The following is an 11,319-nucleotide window of genomic DNA, read 5'->3' on the forward strand; positions in this document are numbered from 1 at the left end:
AAATAATAAATTAAACTTTAGGTCTGTCTTTTTCCCATCTAAAATGACTCCCTCAAATCTTGTTCATACAAAAGGAAAGCGCTTTTAACTTGTGTTCTAATTCCTCTTATATTTACTATAATATGTATTCCTTTTTTGGACAAGTTATAGCTTCTCCTTTCATAAAATAATATCTTCCATTATGTTATAATTACAAACTGTGGACTCATAGGATCAATGAATCATAGGGCTGGATAGAATGAGCCTTCAGCAATCATCCCTGCCCCCAGGACATCTCCAAACCATGAATTGAATAACAAGGTGAGTAAGAGACACCTCTAGTCAGAAATATGGCTTTAGCTAGATGAAGAAAAAAGGTAAACCGGGGAACTCTTTTCCTCTTTAGCAAAAATACTTCTTTCCTTTTTTTTTTTTCCCAAAGTGTACTCACCCCGAGCTGATATTATTAGGCTAATAATCCCACGAAAAAACTTGTTGTGTGTGAAAGTGTGGAATCATTTAGACTTACTTCTTATTTGAGAATTGAATACTAGGATCTGTAAGACTCCAGACAGTGATGTTTGAGAATGAACGATTCTGCCCCTATCTGTTTAACCATCATTTATTGCATGACTGCAAAATATAAACAACAGTATGAGGGTACAAGATTTGTAAACAAATTATTGCTGCATAATCTATAGAAAGCTGAAAAAAAAACAATTTGGAAGAGAAACATAACACAAGTCAGTTGGAGGTTGGAAGAAAATATTCTTTTCTTAACTGCCACGATTCACTCCTGTTAAGGCCACGCCCATCTTGCTTAGAGGCTTAGCTTAGCCTCTCCGTCTTGCTTAGCAGGTGGAGATAGTTGTATTAGAGAACATGCTTCCAGACACTGAGCAGTATGGCTGTCTGTGTAGAGAAGTTTAGGACCCACCAAACATGGACACAAAACAAGAGACCTGGTGTCTCTTTTGCTCAGGCCCATGGTGCTGGAAGGAGGGGCAAGTGTCACAGTCTTCCTACTGCCAAGAAGCTCCGTAGCCTCCAATGCGATCAGAAGTGGCATGGTCAACAGTACAAGAAAGCCCATTTGGGCACAGCCCTGAAGGCCAGCCATTTTGGAGGTGCTCCCCATGCAAAGGGAATTGTGCTGCAAGAAGTGGGGGTTGAAACCAAACACCAAATACTGCCATCAGGAAGTATGTCAGGGTCCAGCTGATCAAGAATGGCAAAAACACAATCACAGCCTTTCTACCCTATGATGGTTGTTTGAATTTTATTGAGGAAAGCAATGAAGTTCTGGTTGCTAGATTTGGTCACAAAGGTCGTGCTGTCGGTGACATTCCTGGAGTTTGCTTTAAGGTTGTCAAAGTAGCCAAGTGTGCCTCTTTTGGCTTTATACAAAGGCAAGAAGTAAAGACTAAGATTATAAGTTTTGATGGTGAATATATGACTGTAATAAATTATCATATGCCAAAAAAAAAAAGAGAGACCTGGCTCACTAGAATTATTTTGAATACTTGGGTTAATTTGAATTTTATAGTCTAAAAAGGGTATGATTTGCAAAGACATAAACAACTTGTTTCTCCAGATTTTCAAATCCTGTGCCAAATTACTTAAACAAACAAATATGGTTGTAATATAGATAGGGGAAATGGCAAGACCAATCACGGCTGGCTTCAAAGGAAAATGGATCTTGTCCCTTGAAGATTTATTTTGTTCTGTTGAGTACCGTATTGGGTCTGAATGTATTAAGGTGGCCTTAGTATGAATTTTTTGAATGTTAGACATGCAGAGAGCTGAGCTCAAGTTGGGAAGAGAGAGGAAAAGAGAGGGAGAGGAGGAAAGTAGCCAAGGAAGCAGTTGTGATGCTGGATAACTACAGAGGGTGAGGGCAGTGAGGGAAAATTCCCAGGTATCGGGGTGACTGAAGAATCCTTAGGAGCAAGAATGTTTTATATGTGATGAGAATGTTTGCGTTTCTGCAGTTGTAAATGATTCCAACTCCTCAGCCTTTAGTAAAGTCTGTCATAAGTGTTTGTGCTTTGTGGGCTTCTTTTTGTTTTCAGATTGAAAATTATGGGAAAGGCCTCATTCCACGTGGTGTGGGATAGGGTGAGCACAAGCAGGAAGAGCCATCACATGAACAAATTAAGCAGAAGCAGGCATTCAGAGGCAAGGAAGCCCTGAAAACATACCAACAACAGCTTCCTCCTCCCCGCCACCCCCCCACCGTCCCCAAATGTGTAGAACTTTTGGAGAGGACTTTGGTCTTCTACAACCCATGGGATGTTTGAATCAAGGAGGAAGTAGATTCCAGCTGATATTTGGGTTACATCAATATGGCCTGAAATGATTATAATTAACTAAGGGAGGAAGTAGAGGTGAAAAAATTTGATTTCTTGGGCTTCACTTTCTATTGTAGTCTTAATTATTGGTAGCACGTGATGCTGTTGGCATTTTCTTCTACAAACGTACCAGTCTTTAGCATTTATTTTGATTTTTCAAGTCAAGTTCAAGCTAGTCAGTTATGCATCTGGTAAACCAAAAGATATTGCTGAAATCTGTGGCAACCGTTTTGAAACTATTTTGTGCATTTGCATTTATTGGAAGTGTAATTATAGGCTGTCTTGCTTTGTAGCATTCCAAATGGCGTGCAGGGGAATTTGTTTGTATGTGGAAATATTTATATGAAGTAGTGCTGTATGTGGCTTGAAGACTGGCATCTACATGTTTGAAGATGCCCACATTTTTTTGGCTTATCATCACTAGTAAATAATGGCCATGGGCCATAGTGAAAAAGTATCAATGACCCATTGCTTGAACTTCCTTTGAAAAGGGCAAATTTCTGTTTTCTCCAACAGAGATCCATGGGGGATGGGAAGGGGGGGGAGTTACAGAGAGGGAGGGAGGCAAACCATAAGAGACTTAAATACTGAGAACAAACTGAGGGTTGATGGGAGGTGGGGGAGACAGGAAAGTGGGTGATGGGCTTTGATGGGAAAGTGGGTGATAGGTGATGGGCTTTGAGGAGGGCACCTGTTGGGGAGAGCACTGGGTGTTGTATGGAAACCAATCTGACAATAAATTACATTAAAAAAAATAAAAATAAATTAAAAAAATAAAATAAAAGGGAAAATTTCGCAACTGTCTAAAATGAAGATGAATCTAAAGCTTACCTTGTTTATGTGAAGTTAAAGTTGTTGTTTATGTACTTCCATTATGCTACATTGTTAGAAAAATTGCACATAATTGGAAGAGAGAGAGAGAAAAAAAGATGGGCAAAGAAAAGCAGAGATGTTGTAAGATAATGGCATGGATAACATGCTTAATTCTTTGTTGGGGAAGTCTCTCATACCCTATTTTTAACAGATATGCCTTGCTCTGCCATATCTTGATATTCTAATAGGGTCTTAAGGGAAAATTTATTTGATGGAGCAACTCCTATAAGGTATATCTCACCATTTGAGAACCTTCCAGAAAAAACTGAAGTGTATAAGCAGAACAAGTGCCTTGACTGCTTATCTACATTTAGCCATAACTATGCTATTCTAATGGTTATGGGAAAGGATAAGGGCCAAGTTCTTGTCTGACTTTGAATCTAGTCGAGTCCTTACATGCTATGAAGCTTCAGGGCAAAGCTTAATTTTCCCAAGACTCATAGAACCTACTGTTTAGTGATACAAAATTATATTTCTGCTTAAAAAAAAAACACAGTTGAACTGATTTCATAAAAATCTAAAATTGAAGCCAAATATTAGGTGATTTTAATCCAAACAAATGTAACTCATAAAAACCTAAAATTTGTTGTATTAAATTTGGAAACTATATCTTTTGTTACTTTTCAAGGTGAGTCTGGGAACTATTTAGACCACATAAAGTCACCTTGTTCCAGGCTTTGGAGACCACCTCACTGTGTTGCTTACAAGATCCTAAGTATGTTCTCAAAAATCTGTTCTCATCTCATGTTATCCAACCTTTATTATTAGAAGGGTGCGTGCGTGCGTGTGTGTGTGTGTATAAAACTATTTTATACTTCCCCTTATTGAACTTCATCTTCCTAAATTGGGCCTCTTTCCTGTAAGCATTTGGGGGCATTCTCATTTCTTCCAACTTATTATTTAATTCTTCCCAGACTGTTGACATTCACAAAATAGCAAGAATACCATGTACAAATGTAATCATTGATGAAATGGTGATGTGGGTAGGATAAGTAAATCCTATAGCATGGCACTGGTGCCCTCCCTCTAGGGCAATATGGGTTGGTTAATCATCACTCTATGGGCACAGTTGTTCAGCCAGTTTAAAAATTATTTATTCAAGAAATATTTATTGAGTGCTCCCTGTGAGCCAGGTTTTATGCTCGGTGTTGGAAACGATGAATGATACTGTTCCTGACCTTCAAGCACCTCAACAGCACAAAAGGCACGGGAATGAAGAGTTGGTATGAAGTGTGATAGTGTCAGAGGTATACATTAGGTATACATAAGAGACTAAGACCCTGCCTAATATTGTCTGAAAGAATAAACTAAAGAATAAATTGGTGTAGCCACTGTGGAAAACAGTATGGAGGTTCCTTGAACAATTAAAAATAGAAATACCATGTGATCCAAATCCAACTACTAAGTATTTACCCAAAGAAAATGAAAATACTAATTTGAAAAGATATATGCACCTCTATGTTTATTGCAGTATTATTTACAATAGTCAAGATATGGAAGTAACCTAAGGGTTCATTGATAGATGAATGAATAAAGAAGTTGTGATACACACACACACACACTAAAATGAAATATTATACAATGGAATAATATATATTATTGCAATGAAATATATATGAAGTGTATATATATAAACAGTGATGTCAATCAAACATCACTGTTTATATATATACACTTCATATATATTTCATTGCAATAATATATTACAGATATATATATATATATATATATATATATATATATATATATGTATAGGAATATTACACTGCCATAAAGAAGAATGGGGTCTTGCCATTTGTGACAGCATGGATGGATCTAAGGGGTATTATACTAAGTGAAATAAGTCAGAATGAGAAGGACAGATACCATATGATTTCACTCATATGTGGAATATAAAAAACAAAACAAATGAATAAACAAACAAAAACAGAATTAGACCTATAAATATAGAGAAAAAACTGATGGTTGCTAGAGGGAAGGGGGAGGATGGGTGAAATGGTTGAAGGGGAGTGGGAGATACAGCCTTCTAGGTATGGAGTGAGTAAATCATGGGAATAAAAGGTACAGCATAGAGAAATTAGTCAGTGGTATTGCGATAGTGTTGTATGGTGACAGATGGTAGCTACACTCGTGGTGGGCTCAACATAACATATAGAAATGTTGTATCACTATGTTGTACATCTGAATGTAACATTGTGTATCCACTATATACCACAAGAAATTAAAAAAAGAATAAACTGGGGAGAGTAAGAACTTTCTGTATTTGTTCAAAATGTATTCCACTTATTGTATAAATTTTAGAAATACTTAATCACATTACCAAGGAAATCCTATCAGAATGTTGACTGTAATTGCATTGAACCTTTAATTTTATAAATTCAATATTCTTACCTAGAACTATGATATAGCTCTCACTTAATTCCCATGTATTTTAAAATGATGAGTTTTAGGTATATTGTTTTTTGTTGGTCCTGAGAATAGAACTTTTTTCATACTTTATAAATGCTTTTTTTTGTGTGTTTCCAAGAAATCTGTGGGTCTTGACTACTTTATACCCGTTTTTCAGTTGGATTCTATGAAGACTGATTTCTAAATCAAAGTCTTTAAGTGCGGATAATGATAATTTAATCCTTTTTAAAGAATGTCCTAGTTGTGTATTTCATCACACTCCAGATCTTTTAAAATATTGTAATATAAACACTTAACATTAGTCACATTCGCTTGCATTTCAAACACCTACGTACGGTCCAGCTTCCCAGGATACTTAAGCAGACTTAAATTTCAGCAGGAAGTAGAGATAGGCAGTTTTGTACCTCACATCCCATGGAAATGCAGCTTTCTCCTTTTCCAAGATGTGCTTACTGCTTAGTGATATCACAGATGTTATTGACATTTTACTTTTTTTTTTAAATATAAGACACATAATTGGAAAATTTAAAAATTATTGAAGCTAAGAATAGATATAAGAGTGAGAAAATATGGAGTGTAAAAATATGGAGAAACTCTTTCATGAGACCAGTTTATGATGGAGGTGATGTAATTCACAAATGCTTCATCAGGGATACATATGGATGTTAGCAGAGTTATGTAATCTTGATCAACAGATATGACACGTGGTTCTGTCCTATCATACGTTCTTTTCCATCTATGCCCCTATTTCCTGAAATAGGACTCACTGTAATGGCAGTAGCAGGCATCCTTATTTTAGTTTTTCAAACATGGAGGGATATGTACATATTTACATTTTAGAAAGGTCACACTGATGGCATGGTGAAGGATGAATAGAGGTAGACAGAACTGACAAGAGTCTGTCTGGTTAGGGACTGAAGTAATATTGTAAAATAAGAAGTAGAGCACATCTCTGAGGTGTGAGGAGGTAGAATCAGTTTTTCTGACTGGGTGACTAAGAGGCCTGTGATACTAATATTGGGACCAGAAGAAGAGAAGCAGGTATGGGAGAGGAGATAGTGGGTTCAGCTGTGCGCCCTTTGGGTTTGAGATGCCTGTGTGATACCAAGTAGCGATGGTAGCAGACTGAAACTTTGTAACCATTAAACAATACGACCCCCCCCCCCATTTTCCCTTACCCCGAACCCCTGGCAACCACCATTTTATTTTCTGTCTCCATGAATTTGACTACTCTAAGCACCTCATATAAGAGAATCATACAATATTTGGCACTTTCTGTCTAGCTTATCGCAATAGGCATAATGTCTTCAAGGCTTATCCATGCTCTAGCATATTAAAGAATTCCCTTCCTTTTATTTAAAAAAATTTTTTTTCAACGTTTTTTTATTTATTTTTGGGACAGAGAGAGACAGAGCATGAACGGGGGAGGGGCAGAGAGAGAGAGAGGGAGACACAGAATCGGAAACAGGCTCCAGGCTCCGAGCCATCAGCCCAGAGCCTGACGCGGGGCTCGAACCCACGGACCGCGAGATCGTGACCTGGCTGATGTCGGATGCTTAACCAACTGCGCCACCCAGGTGCCCCTCCCTTCCTTTTAAAGGTTGAATAATATTCTGTTGTATGTATTTGCCACATTTGGTTATCCATTCATCTGTCAGTGGCCACTTGGGTTGCTTCCACCTTTTGGCTATTGTGAATAATGCTACTGTAAACATTGGTGTACAAATATCTGTTCTGGATCTTTGCTTTCAATTCTTCCGGGTCTATACCCAGAAGCAGAAGTGTTGGATTATATAACAATTCTATGTTTAATTTCTTGAGGAACTGCCATGCTGTTTTCCACAAGAACTGTACCATTTTACTTTCCACCAGCAATGCGTAAGTATTCCAATTTCTTCACATTCTCAGTGACACTTGTTATTTTCTGTTATTTATTTATTTATTTATTTATTTATTTATTTATTTATTTATTTAATAGCCATCCTAAGGGGTGTGAAGTGGTACCTCATTATGATTTTGATTTGCATTTCCCTAATGATTAGTGATGTTGAGCATCTTGCCATGTGTCTGTTGGCCACTTGTATATCTTCTTTGGAGAAATGTCTATCTGAGTCCTTTGCCCATTTTTAAAACATGGTTATTTATTTTGAGAGAGAGAGAGAGCGAGAGCGAGAGAGAGCGCGCACATGGGAGGGGGGCAGAGAGAGAGAATCCCAAGCGGGTTCCACGCTACCAGCACAGAGTCTGATGTGGGGGCTTGATCCCATGGACCATGAGATCACGACGTAAGCTGAAATTGAGTGTGATGACTGAGTCACCCAGGTACCCCTGCCCATTTTTTAATAAGGTTGTTTTTGTTGTTGTTGTTGTTGTTACTGAGTAGTAAAGAAGATTTACAGTCCCTAAGGAGAGGGATCAAATTCTGGTCATTCACAGAATTTTGATTTCCATTATTTGCAACAAACAACCTTATTCCTTTAGAAAACAGCATATGAAAAGTTGAATTAAAATATGATTAAGTGGAACTCATTTTAGGTACATTTGGCAAAGATCTAATATTTCTAGCTATCTTTGCCTAGCCAGATGCTTGAGATAATTTTTCCACAAAATGAATCAATGCGTATATCTGTTTTGTCCACATTCATAACTATTTCTGAACTCACTCAGAAGTTCTAAGAACTACTGCAGACTCTCGTCTTGTCTACAAAAATACCAGATAAATATATACAAATGACAGTGTTTTTCCATTTTCAGGATATATTTGGCATTAAACTCAAGACAAAAGAAGACACAGACTTTAGCTTGTGGTTTGAGTCCCCCAACCCTCACGAAGGTGTTTGTTGCCATTGCTCTATGCACATCTGAATCTGTTTATAATTTGAGAATAGAGGTGAGAAAGAATGTTGTTTTTCTATTTTGTGACATTTTTGTGGTGGTGTAGATATTTTTATTAAATCCAGCCATGAAATTTCCTTTTTCTGAGGAGATAACACGTGAAGTATTTTAAGAGTAAACTATTTAACTAACTACGCTTATATGTGCTAAATAAATCTGCACTCAATTGTTTGTAATTGGTTTAGCTGGCTGATTTGTGGGCAATAAATTTTAATAGATTTCTATGATATTCAGCTATTTCTACATCAACAAAAGGAACCATATTATTTTAAGATGCCCCAGAGTATAAAGTAGTGTTTATAGAGGCACTCAGTAAAATGCTGCTTTGTAAATGTCCTAAAATCATTTTCATATGTTATCATTTATTTATTCCCAAGCAGATTGTAAGCAACTCAAAGGAGCTGTTTTTAATCCCATTTTATTGCATAATATAATGGTCTTCGTACAGTGATAGCTAAATAAATGTTGCTGACTGATTGATCTGGCACTAACTGAAACTCTTTTATTGGCTATTCAGAAGTTGTTTTAAATTTGGGGTGGAAGGAAAAGAGACTTTAAAATGTATAGTATTTCTGTTAGATAACTAATGCTTTAATGCTTTCTGAGGATTTCAAATATAATGGGTGAGTAGACCCATGGGTTCTATGTTGTAAGCATTCCGAATTGCTCTTTGTCCATATCCTATCCAGTTTTATTTACCATAACATTAATGAAATCAACTTTCATCAGCCTGTGGCAGACAATTCTATTTTTAAAATTCACTTGCTCTTCTTATGCTATACTCTGAGTTTTTCTTAGTGGTATCTGCAGTTTTGTCCCTGCCACGGCACTTGGTTAGAGCTGGGAAAATCTTCAGTCTAATAAGGTTGGGAGATCACTTTTCTCACCTCTTATAACTTGGAGAGAACCAGCTGTTTCTGTACCAACAAAGTGAGATATGTATTTTTAATTCTCTGGAAACTACACTTTCCAATATGTTAGCCACATGTTACAGCCTAGTACTCAAAATGTGGCTAATCCAAATTGAGATATGCTGTAAGTGTAACATACACAATGGATTTCAAAGACAGTGCCGAAAGGGAAAACATCTTCATTTTTAAGATACTTATTCCAGGTTGAAATGACATTATTTTGCATATATTGGGTTAAATAAAATATATTATTAATCTCTCACTTCTTTCCCCTTTGTTTTGATGTAGCTGTTAGAAAATTTAAAGTTACGTATGTGGCTCAGATTAAATTTCTGTTGGACAGGACTGCTCTAAAGCAGGATTTCCCAACTCCACCGGTGTTGATGATATGGGTCAAGTAACTTTGTTGTAAGGAGCTGTTCTTTGCATTGTAGGATGTTTAGCAGCATGTCTGGCCTCTACTCACTAAATGCCGGTAAACTCCTCCCTCTTCAGCTATGACAACCAAAAGCGTTTCCAGACATTTTTCCAAATATCCCCTGGGGGGCAAGGTCGACACAGGTTGAGAACCATCCTTGAGCGTGTAAAATAGCAATTGTAGTGGGATTCCCTAGAATGTTGCTTTGTACACGTTGTAAGATTCTTTAGTAGGTTTAAAGATTATTTTATCCAGTACATCACACACAATTTATGGGACCTATTTTTAACCTCACTTTGATGCATAATACATAGTGTTCTGTGCACAGGGGGAAGTCAATAATTGATCTTGATTTTTTTCAACTTTTTCAGTCCTAATTTTCACCACCCCCAACTTTTCTAGGCAGTTAGTTCACAAAGTAGAAGGGGCTGTTGGTCATACATTAGTCCTTTCAAATCTTGGCATTTAGTGACTGCTGTCAACAGTGCCGTTTTCAGATCCATGAGCAGTGCTATGAGTCAATCAATCAGACCAGACTTATCTCAGGGACAAAGCCCGCATCACCATCGGTATACGAACTGTCTGGGGAAGTGTTGAAGACCAGCCAGGACCCCTGAAAGAGCCCAAAGATACTATAATAGAAGCTCGCTAATTTTAGAAGAAATGATATTCATTTTGGTCACAGCTGTTGGCATTCCAAGTGGTTCTTGTTCTGTCTGTTGAAATGAGGAGGCTGTGTTAGAGGTTTGGTTCAGTCTGAGGATTTGGTGACATCATTTAGAGAATCATTTAGGCTGTCAGTGAATATGTTTTATGTATAGTGAATAATTATTTAAAACTGGTTTATGAGGAAAGGGATGGGATTCCAAAAGCTGACTGGGGGTTGGTTCTAGAAAAAAGTGCCTTATGAGAGGATTTTCTTAAATTGAAGTGGGGACATTGTTTTGCTGAAGAGCATCCAATGTCACTGGCCACTTGTATATAGAAGTCTGGGGGCCATGGCAAGATTTGCTGGTCACATAGCTTTATCTCTGACTCTTTCCTTTCTTCCTCATATTTCAAGCATTTGAGTGACTTGCTACCAATTTATATGGTCACGGTGATGGCATTGTCTTTTGAATACCATGGTTGTGATATATTTGTAACTTAAGAAAGCCCCTCCATCCAGTGCCACAAACTTTGTAAATCTCACGTGGCTTTTTGCAGGGGGCCCTAGCAATTCTGTCTCACATTGGTTAGTGGGTCAGTTTCTGGCTCATATTGTGGCTTATTTCCTGATATGCTGAGAAGCCACTCTGAATGTGATCATGGCCTATTTATCACAGTCAAATCTATGGGTAACTCTGGTTGAACTCAGTTAAATTTAGCCCATATTTTACAAAAGAGAAATTTTCAGGGTGCCTAGATGGCTCAGTCGGTTACGCGTCTGACTTTTGGTTTTGGCTCAGGTCATAATCTCATGGTCGAGCCTCACATCGGGGCT

The 11,319-nt window shown here is 37.5% G+C and overlaps 1 pseudogene; it reads left to right on the forward strand.

Annotated features, from left to right (window-relative positions):
* The first annotated feature begins 883 nt into the window (after positions 1-883).
* Positions 884-1,460, forward strand: LOC122473609 (annotated as a pseudogene).
* The last annotated feature ends 9,859 nt before the right edge of the window (positions 1,461-11,319 follow it).

Source organism: Prionailurus bengalensis, chromosome B4 (genome assembly GCF_016509475.1).
Source record: "Prionailurus bengalensis isolate Pbe53 chromosome B4, Fcat_Pben_1.1_paternal_pri, whole genome shotgun sequence".
NCBI lineage: Eukaryota > Metazoa > Chordata > Mammalia > Carnivora > Felidae > Prionailurus > Prionailurus bengalensis.